At 37.4% G+C, this 16017-nt stretch overlaps 1 protein-coding gene across 5 annotated transcripts in view; it reads left to right on the top strand.

Moving 5' to 3' along the window:
• LOC109933577 (kinesin-like protein KIF21A) overlaps positions 1 to 16017 on the top strand; it is a 133896-nt gene that overhangs the window by 1508 nt on the left and 116371 nt on the right. The gene's annotated exons all lie outside the window — the stretch shown is intronic.

Here is a 16017-nt window from a genome sequence, read left to right as displayed (position 1 = left end):
GTTTCCACATGTAGCCTATGATAGCCAGCTCTGCCTAAGCACACCATCTTTCCCGACCAGTCTACTGCTTTTGATTTGTCACTCTTGTTCAATAATCTCTAACTGATGAATAGAAATACTCCTAGCCACTGCTGCAGTTGCTCTCCCTGGTGGCCATTAGAACCAGGCCATTTGCAGCCTGGGTGGCACAGTGGTTAATACTGCTGCTGGATTCAATTCCCCCCTCAGGCGACTGTCTGTGTGGAGTTTGCACATTCTCCATGTGTCTGCGCAGGTTTCTTCCCACAGTCCAAAGATGTGCAGGTTAGGTGGATTGGCCATGCTAAATTGCCCGTAGTGGCCAGGGATGTGTAGGTTGGGTAGTTTAGCCATGGGAAATGTAGGGTTACAGGGATAGGGTAGGGGATTGGCCTGAGTGAGATGCTGTTCGCAGGGCTGGTGTAGACTCAATGGGCCAAATGGCCTGCTTCCACACTAGGGAATTCTATCATCTACGGCCTTGGCATGCAGTTTGTTTCAGAAACTGCTGGAAAAGCTCAGCAGGTCTGGCAGCATCTGTGGAGAGAAGTCCGGATTAGTTCCTTGGTTCTGAGGAAGGGTCACTTGACCTGAAGCATTAACTCTGATTTCTCTCCACAGATGCTGCCAGACCTGCTGAGCTTTTCCAGCAATTTCGGTTTTTGTTTCAGATTTACAGCATCCACAGTTCTTTAAGTTTTTATTCAGTTTGTTCCAGAAATTGGCTTTGGACCTTTATCCACTTGGAATAACTAATCATTTCCATAATATCACTTCTGTCTGCTTTGTCTTGGTTCATTGACTGAAACCATTGTTCATATCTTTTGTTACCTTCAAACTTGATTATTCCAGTACTCGGTTCCCATCGCCCTCTTGTTTTCTACCCACCGTAGCTTGGAGTCATCCAGAAACTCTATCATGACTGTAACTTGCACAAAGTCAAATTCTCCTATAACACCAATTTTCAGAAACTATTTTGGCTGTTGATCCAGCAGCATCTGTTGTGAAATTCTCATTCTCTTTTTCAAATTCCTCTACAACCTTGACTCACTTGTTTCTGTAGCTTCCTTGACCACATTGCTCTTTCTCAGATATTTGTACTGCTGTTCTGACCTTCCATGTGTTTGTGTTGTACAGTTGGAAGCTGTTCCTTAATGTCTACCAAGGGTCTGAATTCTACATTTCTCTTCCTCTCAACCTTCATCCTTTCAAGATGCTTGTTAAAACGCTACCTCTTTGGTCAAGCTTCGGTCATCTCTCCAAATGTATCTTTGTGTGGTTTAACATCACGTTCTGTTTAGCATACCTGTGTTGGATGCTTTACGAAGTTAAGTTGTTGTATAAATACATCTTCTCCTGTTCCTGTTTGTCACAACTTGACCACAATTACAGACCATGATTATTGTTTATTTTTCTTCATTCTAGATAATCTTATGAGATTCATGTTGTTAACCACTCCTTGAGCAGACCTTGCAACTCATTTTGATTGGCGCACCTTTATTTTTTCAGTAGCTAAACGCAGTAGGATCTGATTATCGAACAAAAAAGTTTATTGCTTATGTTGTGCTTTGATCTTCATGACGAATTTATCACGGTGCAACAATATTTTGCAAAGTTCTCGTCTCTAGATGCAGCAAAGACATGTAATTAATATTAACATTTTTCATTTAAGACTAACCTTCAAAGCATGGTAAATTTTAATCTTTAAAACCGGAAGCACCTGAGTATTGAGCTGTCAAGTACCTGCCTCACTTTTTTTAGAGTTAGAGGTCTACAGCACAAAAAAAGGCCCTTCAGACAGTTGAATTTTTACCAGTCAAAATCAACCACCTAACTACTTGGGTTATAGTCTTGTACAACTTGGAATAGCAATTGTATATTGAATTACTACTAAAATATTATGAGGGTTTCTGCCTCTACCATCCTGGGAGGCAGTGAGTTCCAGATTCCCATCACCCTATGGGTGAGAAAAATGTTTCCTCCCATCCTCTCTTAAACCTCTTGCCCCTTACCTTAGGGGCTAGACATTCCCCTCACCAAGGTCCCTGTAATCCTTGTTGCTTCCCAGGGTCTTAACATTCATCATGTATCCCCTTGCCTTGTTTGTCCTGCCCAAAGCTTACACTTATCCAGATTGAATTTCATTTGCCACTGATCAGCCCATTTGACCAGCCCTTCCACATCCTCCTGTATTCTCCTTACTATTTACCACCCCACCAATTTTTGTGTCATCGAAGAATTAACTGATCAGCCCTCCTTCATTCAAGGCCAAATTGTTTATATATGCCACAAGCAACTAGGGCCCTACCAGTGATCCCTGCAGACCCCACTAGACATTGGCTTCCAGTAGCAAAAACAACGATCCACCATCATCCTCTGCTCCCTGCACTCAACCAATTCTGGATTCAGTTTGCCAAATTTCCTTGGATCCCATGGGCATTTCCTCAAATAACTTTTGTTATAACTGTCAATCAAATTGTTACTTAAGAATTATTACACATAGTTCCAATTGCATGGTTGAACTGAACAGAATACCCTAACCGATTTTGACCAGTTCCAAATATTATCTGTGAAAATGGTCCCCATCTAAGTACAACCAAAATACAGAAAGCAGAGCCAGCTTCTGCAGTTTGCTTGTTTACTTGAATGCCACTGTATCCTTCATAGTCTGCTTAAGTATTTTATGGGTGAAGATAATCTAAATTTGATGCAACATGTAGAGTAATCAGTCATGCTTAGTCCCTTGGACCTTTTTTTTGAGATTGTATATTGTTGATTTCTCAGTGTAATCTTAAATCATTGACTATTGATTTTCATTACCTATGCAACAGGATAACTTTTTTAAAGATAATAGACAGGAGATTTTGATCTTTGACAAGTCACTGAAAATGTAGCTAAGGCAGTCATACAAGTGAAACACCTGAAGAGTTGATGAACCAGTTTGAGATCAGTGTAACACAAAAATCTAGAAAAGTGCTGTCAAGTCCAAGGGATACAAAGATAAGTTTGAAATGAGAAAGGCCATTTAACTGATGAGACATCAGTTCCACAGACCATGTTACCCTATGTAAAATACATTCCAAATATTCCATTTTAAATTTATTTTGTATTATCAGTGCATGCTACTGCTGCTAAGAGCATAGCTCGGAGGCAGTTTACAAAGGTTGCCTGAGTTGTCCCTAATGATGCCAGGTATCTGTGTTTTTAGATTTTGAAATACTGCAGTGGGGGGTGGGGGTGGGGGAAGAGTTTGGGGAAAAAAAACATTTTTTCTTAATTTGAAGGGTCAATATTTAATTTTCATTGATTCTGTTGTGTCTTTCTCTGTGAGACAGTATGTGATTTTTGTGGTTTGCTTTTATCAGTGGCTAGTGTATTATTTGAGTTAGAAATCAGTGTTAACAGGATCTGTGGTATGTTCAAGGAAACAGTTGCCTAATTTTGCAGTTTGTGCTATTTGTGCTATTTGTGCTCTGTTCCCTCACACAATGTAAACATTTGTTTATGCAGTGATACAGTTGTGTCCTACAGTACAGTAGTAGAATAAATAGACTATGTTGTACTCTGTTTTACCCCAAGAAATTGGTCTGTTTCTTTGGTAAATCTCAAAATAGAGTAATGGTTCATGCACTGTGTGTATTGATGACTGGTTCAACCAATATTAAATCAATTTGTAATCATGCTGTTAACAGGTTGGAATCGATCAGAAGCACAGCTGCACTTGCTATGCGCACTGAACTTTCTCTGGCTCGTACAGGACACTTGTTGTGAATGCAGGGTCTTGCAATGGCATCATGTGTACTCAATGGTAACCTTTTTCTGAACATTCACGTCTATCTTTCAAACTTGGCAAACAAAAGAATGCAAATAGAAAATGCTGGAAATACCCAGCAGGTCTTACAGAATCTGTAGAGAGAAACAGCTAAGTCTCTGACCTTTACATCAGAAGTGGAGCTAAAATATAATATTGTAGGTTTTGACGAATTGAAAGAGGGCGTGGAAAGATGAACTGTAGAGAAGCTCAATGATAGGTTGAAAGGAAGCTGAAATTGGTAAAAGTTTCTTGGTACAAATCCAAAGGAATCGGTAATAAGACAAGTAAAGAAACAAAAGTGGGGCTTGGGTCTTTTGATCAGTGTCAGAAATCCTATTTTTGGACAAAAAAAAACGCGCTCTTCTTTGGAGGAGACATCAGGACGAGGGTTGGGGTGAGGGCTACACTCAGTCTCCAGTTATCCAGAGCGGAAGATCTGAGCCTTGTATCTCAAGGAATTATGATTGGCAGGATAGTTGCTGTCTGAACTCCGATAGAAAATAAGAGCAAAATTTTACGTTTTAGATATTTCTGTTTTTTGTTTAAAGGCACTAACTATCTGTCTTGAGGCCAGAAGTATTAAGTGTCCATTGGAAAGACTGCATGCTGTTTTGCGAGCTTGGATTAAGCTTAGAACAATGTCACAGGCCAAGTTAATGGCAGTCAGAGTGGGAGAATGGTGGAGAATTAAAATAATAAGCTACTGGAAACTTAGCATCATGCACAATGAATGGAGGTGTTCTACAAAGTGGAATTGCATTTAGTCATGTCAATGTAGAAGGGGACCGCATTGAGCAGGGAATGATGTATGCTGTTAATGAAGTTCAAGAAAATCACTTTCAGTTGGAAAGATTGCGTTCAAGCCTTAGTGGATGCTTCGTTCAACTCAGCAACTTTAACTAGTCTTCGTGTTTCAGGATTATTTAAAACCAGTTAGGATCCCTAGGATTGCTAGTTAACAATTGTCCATTTAAGAAAATGGTTTGAAGGTTTGTTTTCCTCCTCAGTTCTTCCCCATTTGTGTGGTAGCATCTCTGTTCATAGGAGTGGCCATTTTATGCCTCCAATATGATCTGCCATTTAGTGTTTGAACTCTGACACAACTCCATATACCTGTCTTGGCCCAATATTTCTTATGGCATTAACAAGAATTTGTTAAACTCACTAATGAGATTGACTGAAGTGTTTCCAAGCTCCACTCCTCCAAGGCCTGGCTCTCATATTTGAACTATGTTCCCTCATCTGGGACACAACTGTGGAACTAGGATGGGCAGAAATTCTGTTCTTATTTTGAAAACTGCAATGAAATCGCACCTTAGCCATTTAAATTATGGGGAATATATCCTACTTTGACATGTCCTTTTTTTGTGATTTTGTTTCCATCTACATTGCTAACAACATTCCTTATCCTTGTGTTGTTAGCAGATTTTTTTCTGAACAGTATTCAGATTGTGTATCCATTGAGCCATGAGAGTTTATATAGTCTACAGTATTTGATTTTCATTGCCTAGTCTTCAAGTTGTGTTTGCACCCAAATTTTAGTTGTACACTGCTTTCTGAGGTAGCTCTTACTATCCTACAGTTCATCTCCCAGGCATCCAGCCAACAGTGATTCTGTGGCAGTCCTTTTTTATATACAAATTAGATTTAATGTGCTTCTGACCATGTTTCCTGAGTAAAGCCTTTATAAGTATACAAATTGCAAAGTTATATGTAACTATTTTGGTGAAAGTGAGGACTGTCTTCTGTTTAAAATCAATTGTCATAGAGATTTGGCATTAAAACTGTTGCAAAACTAGGCATTAATCTGAAATGGAAAAGCAGAAGATTGGGCAAAAAGAATCCATGGTTTAACAGGCTTTTTTGAACTAAGATATGACAGTCTACTGAGAAGTGAACTCACTGAGGAGGAATTGATTTAACTGATAAGTTACTTGAACAAAAGGGCAACTAACGTTTTATTGAGCAAAACTATTTCTGGGAGACAGCTGCTGGGAATGTGGGCTCATTTTCCTGAAGTTTACTTTTTTTTATATGTAACTTTTATTTACAGTTTGCTTTTGGTTTGCTAGAGAGAGAATATTCTCTGCTTTTTATAGCTCTTGATCTAAACTAAAATCTAGCATGGTTTTTCTCTGAATTGAGGTGTATAGGATTCCATATTGTGCTCAGTTTCTTGTCTGCAGGAGTTGGACTGGTACTAACTAGAGCTGTTGCTTAACTTTAGAGGTTCAAAAGAGTTGTTATTACAGATCGGTCCTGATTAGCCAATTTTCAGCTGATAGTGCAAAGAAAGCCTGATGGAACAAATATCCTCAGTGAAACTAGTAACTTGTCGACTTATCCTAAAATGTTGACACAACCTTTAGCTCTTGGATTTAGTTATTGCTAATGTCCCGGGTCTTTGTCTTTTACAGATAATGAGAAATTTAATTAACTTTTGTATTGCTGCCTTTGTTGGACTTAAACATTGTAAATTATGGGTATAATTGTGTCCAGCAGCTGCTTTAGATTGTTGATATATAGTTTCTATGATGCCTTATAATCCAAATTTACATTCTAAATTTTCACAACTGGATATGTTGATGATAAAGAATAAGATTTATTGTAGAGCTGCTTTTATAATTTGGGAGGAAAGTAGCTAGAGAAATCTTAAGTTAGGATTCTAAGTGCCAATCTATTATCTGAGTGATTGAGTAAAGGGGTAATGTAGAACCAGTTAACATAGCTGTCTGGTTCTCGATTAAATTGCAAGCTTGTAATGATTTTCTTTCAACTATATAGAATTGTTCATGTGTTTAAATTAAAAATGCCTTTGAAGCTGTTTGTGTATTTGTTAAATTTAAATTTTAAAAAGTCTTGGCTGGTTATTATATAGAACTGCAGACAAATATTTAATTCTTCTCTGCTCCACCCTCCAAACATTTTTGTTTAAACAAGATTGACAAAATGTTGTGCAGAGACAAGAATTCAGACAATCTGAAGTTCTCAACTTTATATGGCAAATCTATTCTGTTTTCAATCACTTAGCTGTTAGTGTGACAAATGTGAATGCTAAATTATTTTTAACTTGATAATGCATAAGGGGTGAATTCTAAATTGGAAATAGATTTTCTTTCATGTTTTGAATCAAAATTGTTAATAAAACTAGTTAATTGTACATTTTGAGAATTAACACTGTTTACCTCCATTTATTGATGTCTGGGCAAATAGGATGAAATTTCATCCATTACAAATAGAATGGAATAGTTAGTTGACCTGCTTTGATAGATGTATAGGTGTGAGGGCTTCCCCTTGCAACTTGTCACTTGTTATGCAAATGCATTAGTTTAACGCTAATATTTGAAGTTAATATTTGGCTTTCAGTTACAGTTTCTGGATTTGTATGATTCTACAGTGTTGCATTAAATGATATTAGTGGTGTAGTGCATTGTGATATTACTGCAGATTTGTGTACAACAACAACTTTACAAGTTCAAGAAAATTTCAAAGGTAACGTTATAGGTTGATTATTGCATTTCTTTAAATCTGCCCCTTGTTTTTCTTTTATCATTTTATGTGCTGTCTTTTTTTTTGTCTCCATTCCATTCAAAGGGATTGATTACTCAGTGTAAATTTTGAAGGTTAAACGAACAATCTCTAGCGAACAGTAGATGTGGATTTGGAAGAAAAATTTTGGTGAATCTTCACATTTCCAGAACTTGGCAATATAAGTGGAAGTGCACATTGAGCTGCTGAGAGCGCTGATTCTAATTTCACATCACCTGGATTCAGCAACTTTGTAAAGTAGTATGTTTATGGCGCCAAATTATGAGGCAAGGTAGAATTGGATGAGTCAGCTCAAATTCTAAATAAGTAGATAAAAAATATGAACCGGTCAACAATAGCAGATATCTGAAAAGCAAATTACAAAACGTAGGAAGAAAATGAGAGGTAGTCCTCCTATTAACTTTACTTCACTAAAATGCCTAATTTGGAAAGATATGTATTAACTTGTTGTGTTAATCAATTTTGTTAAGCCATAGATATTTTACAACTTGTTAATTCAGATTTCCAGCATCTGTAGTATTTTGCTTTTACTTTCCAATATGATGGCTTACCCCATATTGGTTAATTTTGTTAATTATTGCCTGATGTGGTTTAAGAACCTTTCTCTGGCTCGTCAGTCTACACCACAAATGCTGCAGAAGTCGTCAGTGGGCAGATGTAGTGTACAATTCGCTGGCCTCTATTTTCTCTCTGTGCTTCTCTCATCCAGTTGAGCATTCTGTTTTTGCTCATTTCAGCTAATGCCCCTTCAGACAGTTAGCCTTCAGAAATCACTGCCACCGGCTACTGTCTCCCAGTTGTCAGTGTTGGTGTCTTTCTACTTCAGACCTTGTTTCCAGGTGCCCTTGGAGCAGAGAGATTGACATCCAACAGGAAAATGGGAGGTGATTTAAAAACAAGGCCCTTAGGAGGTGGAAGTGTCATAGTGAAGGAAGAAAGCATTAAAATTCCAGCAAGGAACAGAAGACTTCCATCAGCCAGGATTATGGCAGAGGAAAGAAGGGTAGACTTACTGGATTCTGAAATCCAACTTAACTTTAACTGTATGACTTGGTCTTGCTAAGTACAATACCACTCCAGGTACAAGTGTGTCTAGATAGGGTTCACCGATTTATTATGTTATCAAAACAATTGTAAAAGAAATGACACTTAACCAGACGTCCCACAACAAAATACTGATCCTTAGATGGCTGGGGGGGTGCTGTATCCTCTTTTTACCTCTGTGCATATGTAAGTGTCATAAAGCAGACTTTGTTAACCCTTTCCAAATCTCAGCCTCTGTGATATTCAGACATGCCTCTGAATCTTGATTGTTCCAGTCATTGCATAATTAGATTCTTATTTGGCCCAGTGCATAATATTTCAGTGGTCATCTGTTGATATCAATTCCAATTATCTACAAGTTGATATTTTAGAATTTTAATTAACCTGTTTGGACATGTTATGACACACCTGCCAGGGCAGGTGGGACTTGAACCTCGACTTTCTGGCTTAGAGATATGGATACTACCACTGACACAAGATCCCTAGGCAAGCGTGAAGTTTCAGATCTGATAGATGTCTAAGTGGGAAAACTGTGGCCGGGTCAGCTGCTTGGAAGGCATCTATGCTGCACACTGTATTGTCGTCGCTGACTGACTGACCTCTGAAGATCTCTTCACTAGTGGGATCACCCTGGTCATTATCACTTGCACTTTTTAAGGAATTTTCATACTTACCACTGATCGAACATTTTGATGTCGTCTTTGCCTATCTGTTTAGGATAGGGATGTATTCTACCTTGTCCTCTGATTGATACTCCACAGTCATTGTCTCAGTTTTTGCTTATTTGGTAAGAATTTCTCATTAAATGGAGTCCATGACAGTGACTGCTTGTTTCTTTTTTTAAGAAGCCATCTGCTTGGTGATGTTTGTCTTTATGGGTGTCTGGAGCCAGTTTCTTAACTTTTAAAACAGGACATAGTAGGTAATTTGCTTGTAACCATTAAACTAGAGAGCGATAAAGCAAACAAAGTGATAATGCAAATTATAAAAAAAATGATACTTTGTGCACATTGTTATAACTTCAGGTGTATAACAAACTGTATAAAAGACAGGAGGTATTAAGATATTCCTATCTGTTGAGTCATTACTTGGTCTTCAGTAAAAATTTAAAAGGATAACTTACTGCAAATTACATTTGGTCAAATCTAATTACTTCTTTTCTCAACTCTAAATTAAATCAAAGCTAATATAGAACACAGCTACTGCATTTTCTTTTCTTCTCCCTTCTGCACTAAATCTCTTTTTTAGTCTTCCTTTTATTGATAACATCATAGCCTTCTGATAAGTGTTCAGTGAGTGCAGAGAATATGATCACGTTTAACCTTGATTGAAAGTTCTCAATGTAGCTCTGTAAAATCTTGTGGTGCACTTATTTGTCAAGAGGTTAAGTATCGTTGCGTGATATAAAGTGAAGTCTATGTAGGTTATCATAAGGCAGAATAATACAATATTCAGTTAATTGATATTTATACTTCTCGTGATTATAAATAAGTTAATCATGAAATGTCAATTTTCCTAGTCGTCCTGCAAAATCCAGGGGTGCGAACTAAGCTGACTAATTGTGAGTCCTTACCTTAAGCACGAGCGCACACCATCTTCATTTCATTGGCTGTGGTATACTATCCCCCATTTCTTTAACACATTACCTGAGGAAAAAATGGGTTTGTTGGTTAAAGTCAAATATTAGCGAACGCTAATAAGCTGTAAAATGTTGAGCATAATAATGAGATACTGTCACTTGAGCTTACGTTGAACTTAATTGGAACGAGACCTTGATTATACCATATTTTTGTAAACTAATTGTTAGTTTTTTTTGGCTGAAAAGGAAATTGGATTGTCCAAATGTTTAAGCTAAGCAATGTAAATACACGTTTTGTGCTAAATTGATCAAACAATTTGAATTGAGTAGCTTCAAATTGGGATGAGAATCTGATGTATAAATATGTACAAAGTTGTAGTTCCATGTGTTTTAAATTTATTTTGGAAAGTTGTTTACAGTAAGTCAAAATGGTAATAGCAGAAACAAAAACAGAAATTGCTGGAAAAGCTCAGCAGGTCTGACACCATGTGAGGAGAGAAATCCGAATCAACTTTTTCCTAGCTATCATCAGTTCTAAGGAAGGGTCACTAGATCTGAAACATTAGGTGATTTCTCTCCACAGATGCTGCCAGACCTCCTGAGCTTTTCCAGCAATTTCTGGGTTTTTTTCCTTATTTCCAGCATCTGCGGTTTTTATTTAGCAGAAATAAGAATTTGATTAACTTGAAATGCTAAAATGTCATGTTCCGGATGTTCGTAATTTGGCCTATTTTCACAAATTTTATTAGCTGCTTGGTTTGAATACATGTGGATTATTTTGTAACTGGCTGTGTCAGTTACAGGCTGGCAACAGTTATTTGAAGTGAAGATGTCAGCAGACATGTTGTTCAGCAGGAATAATGTAGACACTGTTCGAAGCAGCAGCTGAGGTATGAGGCATCATGGGATTTTCTAAATAAATTTCAAGTCAAAAAGTAAAGTTTTCCTTGGCTAATGCACCCTGTGTAATCAAAAATACGGTTTTGGTGCTGTATTGAGTTTTGCCAGTTAGGCAGAGAAATGATAGTTGATATTTTTCTATCATTATTTCAAAAATGACTTGTAGGTAAATGAGGAACAAACTAATGATGGGACATGTTATTGCAAAGGAAAATTAAAAATTGTTAGGTATTTCTTGGGGATCATCCAGGACCTAAAGTGTGAATTTTGAAGCTTGGTACAGTGTCATCACGTATTATAAGCCAGTAATTTTCTTCTCTCTGTGGTGTTTCCTCAGATAGTGTATCATGTCACTGACAAGATAATGCTGCGTTACTGATGCTGCAAGATACCAACCTTCTATATATCTGATATTTAGGCAACATTCTCACCAGGCAGAAGTGGGTGTGGAGATGCATTTGCTTAAGATGTGTGTAATTGTTCTGTTTTCGCCCAACATCTTGTACTGCTCATTGTTTACAACACACTGCATGATGTATTTTCTCTTACCCCCACAGTTAGGAATTTGCCGTATTTGCCTGCTTCCTAAGTTTTTAAAACAAAATTCATTGCTCTTTTCTCCTCCTTTGCCATTTCTTTAAAAAAAAGTTTCCTGTTGTAGGTTTTCACTTCTTAAAATTGTTTTTATGAAACACATCTGGATCATCACTTCCTGAGTGGGATTTGAATAGATTTTTCAGGTTTGGATTATACAGTTGTACCGCAAGACTCCTACTTCTTGCTTATTGTTGTTTTGCAACATGCACCTAATTACTTTTCCTTCCAAGTCTGACCACGATCAGGAACAGCTGGCTAGTTGTCATGATCCAGGCCTGACGGACTTCTAGCTATCAGTGAGCTTGCCATCAAAGTATATCTTTCTTCATGAGAAATATCAGCTTTCTTGACACAAAAGACCAAGGCACAAACAATGCCTTTAATTCAGGCTGTAGGCTTCATTTGCAAGAGCAATTTGTGTGGGAGAAACTTTTTGGAATCATTTACGGCAAACAAAGTATGTCTTATGAAGAGTGTTTTAAGAATTATTTTTAATTTGAGTTTGAGTTGGCCAGTATGATCGGTCATGTGTATGCTGACGTGAATATAGCTGAAAAATGATTCAAAATATTTTGTCATTACTCTTGTTTAATGGCCGATCCAACTATTATGTGAATTGAAAGTAGTTTTTCTCCATTTCTAATTACTAAAGTAACTAGTGTGGTTTGCTTAAGAGTTTATTTTGGAAGCATGAATTATATGGGGAGATATCCTGTTGTTCTGACAATGGTTAATAAAAGTCCTTTTGCAATTTAAAGAAGTTTTTTTTTACTGTCTGATGGTACTTGATTTGAACAATGGAAGTTTTTTTTTATTATTTGTCTATTAGCAGATCCATGGGAACAGTAAGAGGGGAGGTAAGGTGGTGGTGGTTGATGCCTGAGAATAGAGGAGGAGTGCATGTGGTCTTTAAGAACGTTGTGAGAAATTCATGATATTTGCACTGAAATGAAGGCATTTCTACATCAATTTCCACCCCCTCAGGAATCAGGACATAACAAAATGAGAACTTGCTTGCTCCTCTTTGAATAGTACCGTGGGATCTTCTACATAACAGCATAACTTAACATAAGAGTTGGTAGCAGGTGTAGGCAATTCAGCCCCTTGAGCCTGCTCATTGCTGATCGCATCTCAGCCTCAACTCCACTTTCTTGTCTGCTCTTCATGACCATTTATTTTACTCTGAAATTTCTGTCTCCTCGAATTTACTCAATGTGCTACCATCTCAGTTTGGAGCAGACCTCAAGTTAAACATCTCATCCAAAGATAGCAAATCTGGCAATGCAACACCTGTCATTGTTGCACTGAAGTATTATCTTAGACGATGTTCAAAAGTGTCTGGAATTAGGCTTCAACCTATTGAACCATGGATCTTCTGACTTGCATATGGCAGTGCTACTGCTGAACTAAGAGTAATGCACAATGTTGATCTCTTGAGATTTGTTCTTTATAAACTTCTGGCTTCTCTCTTTTATGGTGCATAGACCTTAGATTTTACATCCCATTACGTCTGTATTGGAAGAAAATTACTTCTGTGATTTTAAATTTGTTCAAATTTAAAAATCATGTAGATGATTAACTGACCTTTTTAATGGACTGAGTTTCTTTTTGTTATGTGCATGTTAGATAATGGAAACATTTTGCATTGGATTAACCTTGGGAGATGGTGGCATAGTGGTAATTTTATTGGATTAGTAATCCAGTAGCCCAGGTTAATATTCTGGGTCATGTGTTCAAATTCAACCATAGCTACTGATTGAACTTGAATTCAGTTTTAAACCTGGCGTTGAAAACTAGTTTCAGAAATGGTAACTATACCACTGGTGAACCAGATATGTTCCTATGATAATCAATGTTCTCTTGGAAGGAAAGCTGCCCTCCGTATCTGTGGCTAGTAATGTAAAGAATTCTTATGATTGCATTTACTTGTAATTTTCTTGAACTGAGTAAGTGGTTGCCTAAGTGTTTTGCAGGGACTGTCCTTTGAAAAGTGATCTGTTGCACTAGAAAAGATTAGTGATCAGCTTTGAAAGGCAGGAGCATGTGTATAAGTATCCTCCCCTCTAAAATAGCAGATTGAGTTGCATTAAATCTGGATGTATGCTTCTGCTTTAACCATTAATTTACTAGGTTTGCAAGATATTGAGCTTAATGACATTCACCAAAAGGTTGTCGGGTTGGTAGAGTAAGCAAAAATATGATTGTGGATGCTGAAGTCTCGAGAAAACTCTTGCAATTCCTGCAGTTGAATAGTTTTCTCACTGCCAAAGTATACACTGGCAACTTTAAGAAACTGTATGGCAAAAGATTTCCGTGAAACTGGATCTTAGTAATTTGAGGCTTCTGAAAGCAAACATTTGGGAGAATAGCCTTTTGTTGTAGTTTTATATCACATGATAAATGGGCTTATCACCTAGAATAGCTTGAATGGTTCTGAAGCTTGGAGTGTTATCTTTGTGGTTTTAAGATAAAAATACATCTTTTCAATTCATTCTGTTAGTTTGTTTTGACTTTTGCCTGAAGCAGTGAATGTTCAAAGAGTTTCAAGATTGGAAATCTGATCAAGAAAGTTTATCTTTCTCAGGTTGAAGTCTGATAACTCGCATAAGGTTTACTTTTCTAATCGATTTAAACCAAGGTGAAGAACTATCAAAAGTGTGATCTTCAAACTTGCATTGTGTGAGATCAGCCATTTTATAAATATTTGGATTAGCTGAAATTTATTTTTTAAAATAAGGACTCAAATTAGATATTGTAAAATAAACAAACTGGTTTATGAGCATCTTTTGGGCATGATTTTGACATTGGCTTGTATTTAATGGAGTCTTTATAGTCTTTAAGTTGTTTCTTCAAGTTATCAATTTTTACCATTTTGGTGTCTGCATTATCATGGTGTGTTCATTATTTTGATACTGTTGTTTTAAATGTTATTTATTGAAAGTAAACTAATCTGAATCTAAATCTCTGGCAGTTGGAGCAAGATTCTTCATGTCTTGTGAACTTGGCAAAAATGTTCATAACATCTCAGAATCTTGCCACTTGTGTTTAGTGTCCTTGCCACTAAACTGCTCTTTGTACTCTCCTTCTCTGTTTCAAACTCACTTTGACATCTTTTCAGTTTTCACGAATATACTCTTGTTTTCCAGCTTCTTGCACTTTTTTTTTTGAGGAATGCTCAACCTCTGAGAACTGAAATGTCCCTTACCAAATTTTTGCATGCATTCTGTGCAAATGGTTGTGGTGCTGAATTCTCTAGGGTCAGTCCGGCATTTGATTATGCCGTCCTCCTTCAACTTTACCCTGCTGTTCTGCTCATTAGAATGTCCTCGCTCCGTATATGAACTCATCCAACCCTTCTGCAGCATTGACTTCTTTACACTCTTATGCACTGCTACCTTGAGAGTCTAAGTAATATAAACTCCTTGTCATTTTGATCCTTGGGCTTCACTATGACAAAAGTAATTTGGATATGCAGGATTAACACGTGCTGATGAATTGAAAATTTATTCTGGATCTTTTGAGTTGTTTAGCTGCTGTCATATTTGTTTTCTACTTTGAAGCATAATTTTTCTCTTGTCCTGCACCTGCTGAGACTGCGACCTTTTGACCTCTGACACAGACGCCATTGTCTTGCAACTTCTTGGAGCGTATTTTGTCTTTCCATCCCGTCTTTAAAATTAGTTATTTTAATGTCTTTTTTCTGTTTTGAGTGAGATTTGAATTTTATCTTTTAATAGCTTTCTTAACTTCCTCTTTGGCTGGAACTTGCATATTTGACTCCATTTTTATAATTCATTACTGAACCCACTCCATTCCATCCATTCCTGAACCCATTCCTTTCCACCTGTGCTTTTTTAAACACTTCAGAGAGAAGTTTGCTTGGCACATTGTGTTTACATTACCGTTCTGTTATTTTTTGGTAAGCTAGAAGGCTTCTGTAAATAGAAATTAGTCCCTGTTTAAGTATCACCGCTACAAGTAATTGAGTAACTGTCCTGATCTTGAAATAACACTAGCAAATGGTGAGTGTTTAAGTCCAATTTATTCCTGTTATGTCAGTTAATAGTCTGGCTCTCAGACGCATCTCAGTTTTGAGGTGACCGTATCCTATTCCTGGTAGAAATTCCAGGATTGCTTCTTCTGTCCTTTTTATAGAGTCACAGAGATGTACAGCACGGTAACAGACCCTTTGGTCCGACACGTCCATGCCGATCAGATATCCTAAATTAATTTAGTCCCATTTGCCAGCATTTGGCCCATAACCCTCTTGTCCTTCCTATTCATATACCCATCCAGATGCCTTTCAAATGTTGTAATTGTACCAACCTCCACCACTTCATCTGGCACGTCGTTCAGTGCACGCACCACCCTCTGCGTGAAAACATTGCCCCTTAAGTCCGTTTTAAATCTGCCCCCTCTCATCTTAAACTAATGCTGCCTAGTTTTGGACTCCCCTACCCTGGGGAAAAGAGCTTGGCTATTCACCTTATCCATGCACCTCATGATATTATAAGCT

This window comes from Rhincodon typus, chromosome 22 (genome assembly GCF_021869965.1).
Source record: "Rhincodon typus isolate 14 chromosome 22, sRhiTyp1.1, whole genome shotgun sequence".
Classification (NCBI taxonomy): Eukaryota; Metazoa; Chordata; class Chondrichthyes; order Orectolobiformes; family Rhincodontidae; genus Rhincodon; species Rhincodon typus.
The sequence above is the reverse complement of the archived record's forward strand: the minus strand, read 5'-3'. Positions and strand labels throughout refer to the sequence as shown.